The 13,286-nt window shown below is 39.6% G+C and overlaps 1 non-coding gene across 1 annotated transcript; it reads left to right on the top strand.

The window, feature by feature from the left end:
- The first annotated feature begins 7,257 nt into the window (after nucleotides 1-7,257).
- Nucleotides 7,258-7,362, top strand: LOC115070017. The gene has a single exon (XR_003849231.1). It is a non-coding gene; the product is annotated as a U6 spliceosomal RNA (small nuclear RNA).
- The last annotated feature ends 5,924 nt before the right edge of the window (nucleotides 7,363-13,286 follow it).

Here is a 13,286-nt window from a genome sequence, read left to right as displayed (position 1 = left end):
TTTCCTTGTGATCATCCGCCACTCCTAGCTCTCACAGGTTTTCCACCCCCTCTTCTGCAATGGCCCTTGAGCCATGGGCTGGCAGATGTTTAATACAGGAGTCCTATCCAGGGACACATACTCTACAGTCTCTTATTCTCTACATTTTGGCCAGTTGTGGCTTTCTGTGTTGATCACCATCAGTTGCACGAGGAAGCTTCACTGGTGAAAGTTGAGAGATACATTAATATTCTCTCTTCTCCCCATTGCACTGTGTTCCCTGAGCCTTAAGTGTAGAAGTTGCATTATAGATGTTTCACTTAGGGCTGGACATCTCACACTTATTCTCTGCATTTGACCAGTTGTGGAACTCTGTAATAGTCTCCATCTGTTGCAAAAAAAAAAAAAAAAAAAAAAAAAGCTTCTTTGATGAGTGGTGAGAGGTATTCGTGTCTGCAAATATAAGGGTACATATTTAGCATGTAGTAAGAAATTACATTTGTCTAGGGATGTGGCAGACATAGGTTTTTCACTAGGCTCTATGATCTCTCCAGCTCTGTATATGTGGCTATGTTTACAGTGCCACATATGAGTTCCCTCCCTTGAGCGGTCTCAAGTTTCAATTAGATAGCTGTTGATTACCCTCAAGATGAAAGTGCTACTACTGCACCAATAGAGATAGTTTGATGCAGTGGTCATTGCTGTGGTTATTAGGCTTTACAACTGGGTTGGGCTATTGATTGGTTTTCTCCACTAGCAGCTTGCATAGTATCCTCTGATAGTATGAGAGCTAGTCTTCAGGGAGAAGGCTTCCAGTCTTGTGTCTGAATTATGTCCCATATTCAGCAGTAGGATCTTACCTTCAAGTTCTGGGAGGCAATCAAGGGCTGTGGCAATAGCCTGTGTTATTTTGGGAGTCTCTTGGACTACCCTGACCAACAGCTCAAAAGGGGGTTTCTCCTTTCTGACACCATGTTTGTATTTACATAGCCTTCAGAATATATATATATATATATATACACTCATGTACAGGTACTATATGTGTTTTTCAGTAGGCTTTTGAACTAATACATTTCCCTCTGGTTTTTCACACCACCTAGACGTTGTCTCACCTCTCTCTCCTCCTGTATAAACTTCTCTGTGCCCTCCCCAGTTAAAGTACCCCCATTTTTCCCATTTCCCCCTTGATAACACCTGTCTCCTACTGTCCTCTTCTCCTGAGCCTCTTCTTTCCCTTTACCCCCATGGTTCCTTATATAGCAACCCATTCTCCTTTCCCAGCTAAATACCCCCATTTCCCCCTTGATAATGCTGCACCCTACTATTCCCCTCTCTTGGGATTCTTCTTCTCATTGACCCCCGTGGTTCCTTTCCATTTCCTGCAGTTACATCAGTATATATACTCACTTTTAAGGATTTGGGATTAAGATCCAGAAATGAGAAAGAATGTGCATTGCTTGTTTTTCTGAGTCTCTTACTTTACTTAATATGAGTTTCTAGTTCCATCTATTTACCTAGAAATTTCAGGATTTCATTTTTCCTTACCACTGAGTAGAACACCGTTGTATAAATGTACCCCATTTTCATTATACATTTATCAGCTGAGGGACATTTAGGCTGTCTCCATTTCTTAGCTATTGTGAAAAGAGCAGCAACAAACATGACTGCACAAGTATCTCTGCAGTAGGATGAGTGCTTTGGGTATATGCCAAGGAGTGGAATAACCAGATTATATGGTAGGTTTATTTTTAGTTTTTAAAGAGTTTTCCATGCTACTTTCCAGTGGTTGCACCAGTTTGCAATCCCACCAGCAGTGAATGACAACTCCCCTTTCCCCACATTTGCCAACATTTGGTGTCATTTGTTCTCTTCATGTAACCATTCTGACTGGGGTAAGATGAAATTTAAAGTAGTTTTGAATTGCATTTCCTGAATTACTAAGGATGTTGAACAATGTTAAAGTGTTTCTTAGCTACTTTTAAAATATGTTATTTAGGGGCTGGAGAGATGGCTCAGCGGTTAAGAACACAGGCTGTTCTTGCAGAAGACCCGGGTTCAAATCCCAGCACCCACACAGCAGCTAACAACTGTCTGTAACTCCAGTTCCAGGGGATCCGACAGCCTCTTCTGTCCCCCCGTGAGCACTGCACGACATGGGTGCACTTACCTACATGCAGGCAATCCACGTATACACATAAAATAAAAATAATGAATAAAAATATTTTTAAATGTTATTTATTATTTTTATTTTATGTGTATATGTGGATTGCCTGCATGTAGGTAGGTGCACCTGTATTGTGCAGTGCCCACGGGGTTCAGAAGAGAGCATTGGATTCCCTGGAAGTGGAGATATGGATGGTTGTTAGCCACCATGTGGGTGCTGGGAATCGAACTTGGGTCCTCTGCAGGAGCAACCAGTGAGTGCTCTTATCTACTGAGCCATCTCTCCAGCCCCTCTTAGCTATCTTTATTTATTCTTTTTAAGAGTTCTGTATTCAGAAATGTTCAGATTGTTTTTTAATTGGGTCATTTGTTTTCTGATTCTTTAGTTTTTGAGTTCGTTGCATATTCTGGATATTAAACTTCTGTCAGATGTGTAGCTGGTGAAGATTTTCTTCCATTCTGTGGGTTTCCTCTTGATCAGCTGTTTCTTTTACTGTACAGAAGCTTTTTAGTTTAATGAGGTCCCACTTACCAATTGTTGACCTTAATTCCTGACAACTGGTGTCTGATTTAGAAAGTCCTTTCCTACACCTATATCTTGTAGAGTACTGCCTATGTTTTCTTCTACGAGTTTCAGTGTTTCAGGTTTCACATTGAGGTCTTTGATCCATTTGGAGCTGACTTCTGGGCAGGGTGATATATAAGGGTCTAACTTCATCCATTCTTCTACAGGTGGAGATCGAGTTTTGCCAGCGCTATTTGTTGAAGATGCTGTTTTTCCTCCAGGTGTGTTCTTGGCACCTTTGTCAAATACCAAGTGGCTGAAATTGCATGCATTCATGTTTAGGTCTTCTATTTTGCTCTGTTGATCCACATGTCTGTTTTTGTGCCAATACCATGCTGTTTTTAGGACTATAGCTCTGTAATATAGATTGATATCTGATATAGTAATCCCCCGCCTCCAACACTGCTCTTGGTTCTCAGGGTTGCTTTGCTTTTTTTTTTTTTCCTCAGGATTTGGGGTCTTTTGTGATTCCATATGAATTTTAGGGCTTTTTCTATCTATGTGAAGAATGTCATGGGGATTTTGATTGTCACTGCATTGAATCTATAAATGGCTTTTGGTAGGATGGTCATTTTCACAATATTAATTCTACTAATCCATAAGCTTGGGAGGTCCTTTCACCTCTTTGTGTCTTTTGAAATCTTTCTTCAAAGATTAAAATTTGCATTTTATTGGGTTTATTACTAGACATTTTTTGGGGCTATTGTGACTGGGAGTGTTTCCATGAACTCTTTATCTGATTGGTTGTTATTGGTACATAGAAAGGCTAGTGATTTTTGTAAATTGATTTTGTATCTTGTCACTTTGCTGAAAGTGTTGGTCATTTCTAGGAATTTTCTGGTGGAAGTTTTGAGATCTCTTATGTGTAATATCATATCATCTGCAAATAGGGATAATCTTCCCTTTTCTTTTTCAATTAGTACCCCTTTACTTTTCTTCTCTTGTCTTACTGCTCTGGCAGGAGTTTCAAGCACTATATTGAAGAGGAGTGGAGATAGTGGACATCCTTTTCTGGTTCCTGATTTTAGTGGGAATGCTTCCAGTGTTTTCCATTTAGAATGATGTTGGCTGTGGGTTTATTGTATATAGCTTTAATTATGTTGAAGTATATTCCCTGCAGTCCAGTTCCCTCTAGGACTTTTATCATAAATGCATGTTACATTTTGTCAAAGGTCTTTTCTGCATATATTGAGATGATCATGTGATTTTTGTCTTTAATGCCATTAAAATGATTTATTACATTTATTGATTTATGTATAGTGAACCATCTCTGCATCTCTGGAATAAGACTGACTTGATCATGGTGGATGATCTTTTTGATGTGTATCTGTATGTAGTTTGCAAATATTTTGTTGAGAAATTTTGCACCTATGTTCATTAGAAATTTGGGCCTATAGTTTTCTTTTTCTGTTGTTTCTTTCCTGGTTTGAGTATTGGAGTAATACTGGCTTCATAGAAGGAGTCTGTGAGTGCTCCTTCTGCTTTTATCTTTTGAATAGTTTAAATAGTATTGGTTGTAGATCTTTGAATGTCTGGTAGAATTCTGCTGTGAATCCATCTGGGCCTGGGCTTTTTTAGTCAGGGGGTTTTATATTACCATTTTGAGCTCCTTGTTTGTCATGGGTCTGTTTAAACTGTTGATGACTTCTTGGTTCACCTTTAGTAGAGCCATTGAATTTAGAAATTCATTCATTTCTTTTACACAATAGAGTACAGGTTTTAAAGCAATTCCTTATACTGTTCTGGATCCTTTCAGTGTCTGTTGTGATGTTCCCCCTTTAGTCTCTAATTTTATTGATTTGGATTTGCTCTCTTGTTCTTTTGGTTAACTGGGCTAAGGGTCTGTCTATCTTTTCAAACACCTAGTTCTTTAATTCACTGATTCTTTGTATTGTTTCTATTTTACTGATTGCTGCTCTGGTTTTTATTATTTTTTTCTCATCTGTTGGGATTGGTTTTGGTTTGTTCTTGCTTTTCCAAATTTTTGAATTGCACCATTAAGTCATTTATTTGTGCTCTTTCTGATTTTTTAATTTAGGGGATTAGAGCTATAAATTTCCCTCTTGGGACTGATTTTAACGTGTCCTAGGGTTTTTTGTGTGTGTGCTGTGTTATAATTGTCATTTAGTTCCAGGAATACTTTTACTTCTTTCTTAATTTCTTCTTTGACCCATTCATCATTCAAAAGTGTGTTGTTTAATCTCCATGAGTTCATGTACCTACTAGAGATTCTTTTGCTGTTGATTTAAAATTTTATTGCATTGTGGTCCAATAGAATACATGGAATTATTTCTAATTTTTTGTATTTGTTGAGGTTTATTTTGTGCCCAAGTATGTGATCTATTTTTGAAAAATTGCCATGGGCTACTGAGTAAAATGTGTATTCTTTGGTGCTTGGGTAGAATATTCCGTAGATTTCTGTTAAGTCCATTTGATGTATGATATCATTTAATTCAGATTATTTCTCTGTTTATTCTTTGTCAGGATGACAAAGAATACCTACGGAGAACGTGGAATATTGAAGTCGCCTGCTATTACTGAGTTGGGGTTAATCTGTGCTTGACATCCAGCAGTACTGTTTTCATGAAATTAGATGCACCAACATTTGGTGCATTTATATTCATGATTGTGATGTCAGCTTGATCAATTGTTCCCTTGACCAGAATGTAGTGACCTTCTGTATCTCTTCTGATTAATTTTAACTTGAAGTCTATTTTCTCAGATATTAGAATAGCAACCTTGCTTGTTTCTTAGTGCCATTTGCTTGGAATTATTATTATTTTTTGTACCTTTTCATCCTAAGGTGGTGCCTATCCTTGGAGGTAAGATGAGTTTGTTATAGACAACAAACAGATGGAATTTTTTCTTCATCTATTCAACTTTGGACTGGGGAATTGGGGCCATTGATAGAATTATTATTGAAAGGTGTGAATTGGTTACTATCATTTTGTTTGTGTTATTAGTCTTATTTTGTGTTTTTAATACTTTATAACTTCATTTGTTGCCTTTTTGTAATCTTTTGAGTATGGTCATTTCTTTCTTCATTCTTTGAGTATTCTTTTTTGGACTGGTTTGGTGGATATGAATTCTTTTAGCCTATTTGTATCATGAAAGATTTTACTTTTACCTTCAACTGTGATAGACAGTAGCTGGGTAAACTGTTCTGGGTTGGCATCTATGAACATTTAGAACTTGGAATTCCTTTCTCCAGTCTCTTCTCGCTTTTAAAATTTGCATTAAAAGTCAGCTGTAATTCTCATGGGTTTTCCTTTATATGTAATCTGTTGTCTTTCCCTTGAAGCTTTCAGGACCCTCTCTTTGTTCTATACATTTAGTATTTTTACTATGACATGCCATGAGGAGTTTCTGTTCTGGTCCTGTCTCTGGTGTTCTGAGTACTTCTTGTATTTGCATGGTTATGTCTTTCCTTAATTTAGGGACGTTTTATTCTCTATTCCTGTTGAAGATCTGGTCAATGCCACTGACCTGAGATTCTTTTCCTTCCTCTATGCCTATGATTCATAGATTTGGTCTTTCCCTGGTGCCCCACATCTCCTGCATATTCCATTCCTGTGTTTTTAAATTTTTTTCATATTCTTTGCTTGATCCATCCAATTCTTCAACTTTGTCATCCAGTCTTGATATTCTGTTTTCCATGTCATTTATTCTTCTGGTGAGGCTCTCTCCTGTCATTTCAAATTGGCTTAGTGAGTTTTTCAGTTCCATCTTCATTTTGGCTTGAGTTTTCTTCAATATTTCTATCTCTTTTGTGAATTCACTTTACATGTTCTGAATTGTCTTCATCATTTCCTTCAGCTGTATATTTGTATTTTTTCTTGCACTTCAGTCAGGAGGTTATTCCTATCCTCTTTGAATTATTTGAGTTGTTCATGTGGTCTTTAAATCACTGAATTCTTTGATCATGTTTATGATTTTTCTTTTAAATTCTGTGTCCTGGAGCTCATCGAGGTAGTTCTCATTATAGTGCACTTCTGTAGCATGGTGGGTTTGGGTTTTTCATATTTTTTCTGTTTTTGCATTGTGGCCTGAGCATGTGGATTTCTTTTGTTGATTGTGTGTCTGATAAGAAATTATAACTTGCCTTTGTTTAGCTGGAGTTTGATTCTGTTTATATTGTCGATGTAGCTTGGTTGCTGTCTGATTGGGTGTAAATAGCTGCTCTGTGCTTCAGGAGAGGGAGAGGGAGATGGAGGGAGAGGGAGAAGGAGAGACTGAAAGTGAGACTAGGCAATAAACTCTCAAGCCCACCCCGGTGACATGCTTCCTTCTACCATGGTCACACCTCCTAAAGGTTCCATGACCGCCCCAGACAGCACTCCCAACTGACCAAGTGTTCAGACACTTAGAGTGTGTGGAGGACATTCTCATTTAAACCACCACAGAAGGCTGGACAGCAGGTGCCTTATGTGCTGAGCCATCTTGCCAGTCCTCTCAGTTTTAGTTTTGAATGCAGTAAATATTGACAGATATCATCTACCTAGACAGAAGCTCGATGTAATTCTCAACTATTTTTAAGAATGAAAAGGGTAGTGCTCACTTTGGCAGCACATATCCTAAAATTAGAATAACACAAATATTAGCATGGCCCCTGTGCAAGGATGACATGCCTTCAGTCTCAGCACTTGGGAAAGTTGGCTCAACCATTAAAAGGCTTGCTGGGCAAGCATGAGGACCAGGAGCTCAGAGCCCCAGAAACCTATTTAAATTCCAGGTAGGCATTATGCCCACTCACCTGTAATTCCATCCTCAGAAGGAAGAGATAGGACATCAAGACTAGCCGTATGGGTGACCTCTGGGTTTGACTGAAAGGCTTTGCCTTAATGAATAAGGTGAAAGAGTGACTGAGGATGATTTCTGACATCAACCTCAGACCTCTACATGCACAAGAACTCGCACACGTGCAAACATACATACATGCACACATGTACATGCCACACAAAACACACACACATACACAACACGTACACACACAAACACATTCATGCATGCATAAATGAGCAGGTACATGCTCAGAGGGCCTTAACACCGAAAAGTTTGAGTGACTGTCCTGGAGAATCCTGCACGTGTGCACCCCAGACAAGCACGAGACTCAGCAGCAATCTTCTGAGCAGCCTGAAGCTGGAACCAGTCCAGACACATCCTAACGGTAAAAGGGATAATAAAAGGTTGAACGTCATCACAAAGGAAGAGTACACAGCAGGGATAAAGCACAGAGCACATGGCAACAACATGGATGCACACATAAGAACTCTGTATAGCACCAAAAAGACTCAAGGCACAGAACAATATCATGCCATTCCACTTACATAAAGTATGACAGGCAAAACAAAAATTTACTTAAAGGATACTTACAAGATAGATAAAACATACTCCCTGGAGAAATTCAGAAAAGTAATAATTATTGCCATAAAAGTCAAAATAAAGAAAATTTTAAAGAGGGAGTGAGACATGGCAGCTAACAACTGTCTATAACTCCAGTTCCAGGGAATCTGATGTCCTCTTCTGACCCCTGTGGGCACTGCACTACACAGGTACACTTACATGTATGTAGGCAATATACTCATATACATAAAATAAAAATAATAAGTAAAATATTTTTAAAGAGGGGGTGAGAAGGGGAGTAAGGTCATGCTTTTGAGTAACCAGCAATGTTCTATGTCTGAATAACAGCACAGCATACACAGAGGAGCATTTTAATTGTCCCTTAAACCTTACATGTATGTTTTTGTACTTTTCTATATGCATTACAGATACTTTGAGCATCAATAAATTTCTTCAGGGAAATGTGGCATATATTTTTAAAAATCTCATTTTATCTTAAAAAAAAAACTCTCATTCTGTCTGGCCTGGTGGCACACATCTTTGATCCCAGCACTCAGGAGGCAGGGGCAGAGGCAGGTGAATCTCTGTAAGTCCACGGCCAATCTGATATACATCAGGAGTTTCAGGCCAGCCAGGGCTACGTAGTGAGAGCCTATCCCAGAAAAATAAAAGCAAAACAAAATAAAAAATAGCCAACTAAATGAATAAATACCATTTTAAAATCTCATTGGCTCTTGTTCATTTGACAATTAGTAGAAAGCTGGGTGTGGTGGCTCAGACCTGTACTCAGGAGGCTGAGGCAGAAGTAATATAGTAAAACAGCCAAGGCAACATAGTGAGACCCTGTCTGAAAACAACAGCAACCACAAAGAGATAACCCAACAGTTATGGTTGTGATTCCTGTGGGAGACTTATAGGTCCAACAGAAAAAAATTATTTATTCAAACTTGGTAATTTGAGGCAAGTCTAATCAAAGAACCACTCACAAAGGTGTGGACAGGACATAAAGAACTCAAAAGAAGTAGTAAAATGGCCTAGTTTCCTGGGTGGATTACTAGTCCCACCCACGGGCTGAAAGTGACAAGGAAAAAAATGTCAGTATAGAGCCAGGGCACACGGCCACTGTAGACTCACAACTGTTAGTCAGAAGCTGTGGCCACGAGTGGCAAGGTGGAGCCGGCCAGCCACACACAGGAGAGAGTATTGGATTTTCCCCTCCTGCCTCCCTCTCTTCCTCTGGCCATCTGTCTGTGTTTCCTGTTGCTGAATTCAGCTAAAAGCTGGAAAGCCAGAGGAGGTACTAAGGCAGTTTCCCAGGGACCTGAGCAGAATGGAGCAAAGTGCAGTGAGTAGATGGAGAGTGGTAAGCACCTGGTCACGTGCCTGACCTGAACCCAAAATGTTAGCCACCACCAAGAGTTCTCTTCCAACACTGGAGGGAGGGGTAGAGGAAAAGAGCAAGCTACACAGGACACAGCTAGTAATCTCCTGCTTCCCTAGCTGCCTGCAGGTGCCTCCCTCTCCCTCCCATGTCCGTCAATACTTCCATTGGATGCAGCTGGATGTGGTGTCCACTCCCATCCTTGTGGCAGGATGTAGAGGCAAAGATGCTTTTGCTTACTTTTATCAAGCAGGTTCAGGGAGGCCCAAACTTCACTGTCTGTGGGCTACAGGGTGTGGATAGTCTTGGGTTTACTGAGTGACTGTTCTTGTCCATTGACCAGACCACAGGGCCAAGAGGTTATTCACTGAGTCCCTGAACTGTACACATACCTACCCTGTTCCATCCCCCATATACAGCAGCAAGCTAATCTCTACTAGTAAGGACCTGCTACCCAGTCTTTAAAAATTGGTTCTATGGCCTGAGGAAGCAGAGGGAACAGCTTTCATTTCACTGGAGCCATGTCAACTATATGTCCTACTTTAGAAGGACACCACAAGCAAAAGGATTTGAGATATCTGCCCAAGTTTGCATAGTTAGTACATAATCTGGAACTAGAACCCCAGACCGTGACTATTGGACCCACTGTAAGAGGATATCAGCATCTTAATTTTTTTTAACATTTGTTTATGTAGTGGTGTCAGATTCAGAGGACAACTTGCTGGAATCTATCTCTTCCATCATGCGGGCTTTGGGGATTGAACTCAGGTCATCAGGCTTGGCAACAAGCACCTTTGCCCACTGAACCAGCTCTCTAGCCTGATATCTGCATGTCTTACCACTGTGACAGGCAGACCTGGGAAACAGCAATAACATCTCATTAGATGGTGATAAATGGGACTCAGGGGAGGGAAAAGCACATAGCTCCAGATGTCCTTTAGATATTAGTTACTGTAGGGGGCAATAAAACATTTGTCATCCTGCTGTCTACCTGGCAAGCTATGGTAGTGAGCTGCTTTTGTCCTGTGTTTTTCCAAAGCCAGGCCATCTCCAAAATGGTTCATCAGCACGATGACTACTGAAGTGCATATAAATGTATTTGCTAATAAACTTCCTCAGGACTGGAAAATAATATCACTTTCTTTTGTAACATTTCCTGTCCATCTCCCCAAAAGCTCACTCACTGTGGTTTTTATTTTTGGTCACACAGAAATTCATTTCAGTGGAGCAATTAAGGGCCCTTCTACTCTGTTAAGCACCATCAAAATGAATCTTCTGCCACACTGGAGGGATTTCAGAAACCATGCTAGGATGTTTGGAAGTGACACTGCATTTCGGGATCACCACAGCTTTTCCATGGCCCATTAAGCTGTCTGTAAGTGGCAAGCAATGAGGCAGGGAGGAAGGAGGGATGAGGCCAAAATGCAATGAAGAAAGGAGAATGAGTTCGCTGAAGGGAACGCCAGTGTGAGAGAGGCAGCAGCTAGCTCTTCAGCCTTCACTATCTGAGATAGTGGTCATGTTTTATCCCTTTTACCATCCCTTACATTCTGCACTTTAAGACAAAAGTTACCAACTCCTTTGTGCTAAAACCAGTGAAGTAAAGAACTTTATCAAAAAGCTTTATTTTTAATTAATTGATTTTTAAATGTACATGAGTGTTTTGCCTACACATATGTAAGTGCTTCCATGGATGCAATGCCCACAGAAGACAGAAGAGGGTGTTGGGTCTCCTGGAACTGGAGTTACAGACAATTGTTAGTCACCATGTGGGTGCTGGGCGTCAACACGGGTCGACTGCAAGGGCAGCCAGTGCTCTTAACTGCTGAATCATCTTTCCAGACTCCAAAGCTTTGTTTCCTAAAGCCTTGCATAACTCATTTCCCTTAGTCAATAGTAGGTTGAGGTACCTTGCTAAGAAAGAGAGAAATATATTAATGCTGTGCTAAGATTGTTCATGTGGAAAGTAAATAGAATATTCTGTTTAGCGTTTTCAATGGTATATATTAAAAGAGAAACGAGTCAGGTGGAAATTCAGTTCATTCTTAAGTTGAAAATATACTTGGGTTAGAAGGGCTTTTCACACCAAAGATCATGTAAAGTGAGTGTTTTTGTTTTTGTCAAATATTAAAATGCAGAAACATTTACAGCATAATTTTAATTTCATTAAATTACTTAATTTCATCATTTTAGAAGCAAGATACACCAATGTTAAGATTCAGTAAGCTTCAACAATAGTATGTACTCATTTAATTGCTACTTTAAGTTCCAGAAAGTTCCTTCACTCTTTTTGACTCCTTCTAGGTACCCTCCTAGACTTAAGCCTCATCACTTACCATTTATAGCTAGACAGCCATTTTCTAATCTGTCATTATGATGAACTTGCCTGCTGTTGGAATTCATGTAAGTGGAGTCATATCATATATATATATATATATATATATATACAATATTTATGTTTGGTTTATTTCATTCAACACATTTCTGGATCCATTCATGGTTTTGCATGTGTCATAGCTCTTCCTTCTATTGTGCAGTGTCTCTCTGTGTAAATACATCATACTGTTCTGTTCTCTTGATGAACACTTATTTTTAGCTGTTGTGACTATAACTGCTGTGAATATTCTGTTTGGGTATTTTGTTTTGTTTCATTTTCAGACAAAGTGTAACTATGGTACCAGATTTTAGACAATGTCTCATTAGCCCAGACAGGCCTGAAACTCACTAAAGGAGCCAAGTAGCCTGGAACTAGTGATCATCCTGCCTCAGCCTCCTGAATGCTGGGATTATAGCATGTGCCATTAAGGTCTATAAACATTCTTATACAAGATTTTCTGTGGACATGAGCTTTCTTCTGGGTATTTATCTAGGAGTCACATGGCAACTTTTTGTCTAAGGAATTTCCAGACTGTTTCCCTCATTTTACATACCCACCAGCAGTCTACAAGGGTTTCAATTTCTCCACATCCTTGACAATACTTTTTATTATTCATATGCTTTTTACTAAGCCCATCTTAGAGAGTGTGAAGTTATATCTCACTGTGGTTTTGATTTGTATTTTCCTAGTGATCATCACGTTGAACATCTTTTCAAGAGTTTTTTAGCAATCTGCACATCTTCCTTGGAGAAATAGCTATTCAATCCTTTGTCCATTTTTTAATGTTTTATTTAATATTTTTATTTTACGTGTATGCGTGTATTGCCTGCATGTATGTAAGTGCACCCATGTCGTGCAATGCCTGTGGAGGTCAGAAGAGGCTGTTGGATCCCCTGGAACTAAAGTTGTTGGCTGCCATGTGGCTGCTAGAAACTGAAAACCGATCCTCCACAAGAGCAGCCAGTGCTCTTAACCCCTGAGCCATCTCTCCAGCCCCATCATTTTGATTTTTTAATATTGGTTAAATTAAGCTGAGAAGGACTGCTTTATCAGGTAAAAGAAACAGAAAATCTAACACAATAGCTTAAGCATAAATGTAATTTGTTGTAACTACAACAAAGGCCTTGGGGGTAATTTTGGCCTGATCCAGACATAGGAGGGTGGAACAGCAGAGCTAGGGTTTTTTGCTTACTCATTCCTTGGTGCTGCTCTGGGTATGTGAGCACCATTCTTGGCTGGCTTCTCTAGCCAGAGCAGCAAGTCTGCCCCAACGGCCTCACCAGTTCCTGCTGTCCAGCCACACATTCTCTCAGGTTCACACCAACTGGGAAAGAACATTTGCCTTTCCCAGTACCATAGGTCAAGATTTATTGATCCTGGCTATTTACATATAAATTCCAACCACAGCATCCACAAGAGTGGGGTTTACAGCATTGTTCCTGAAGCCAGGGCTGAAGTTCACCCAAAATACAAGTGGA

Source organism: Nannospalax galili, unplaced genomic scaffold (genome assembly GCF_000622305.1).
Source record: "Nannospalax galili isolate Female #2095 unplaced genomic scaffold, S.galili_v1.0 scaffold553, whole genome shotgun sequence".
In the NCBI taxonomy this organism is placed as follows: Eukaryota; Metazoa; Chordata; class Mammalia; order Rodentia; family Spalacidae; genus Nannospalax; species Nannospalax galili.
The sequence above is the reverse complement of the archived record's forward strand: the minus strand, read 5'-3'. Positions and strand labels throughout refer to the sequence as shown.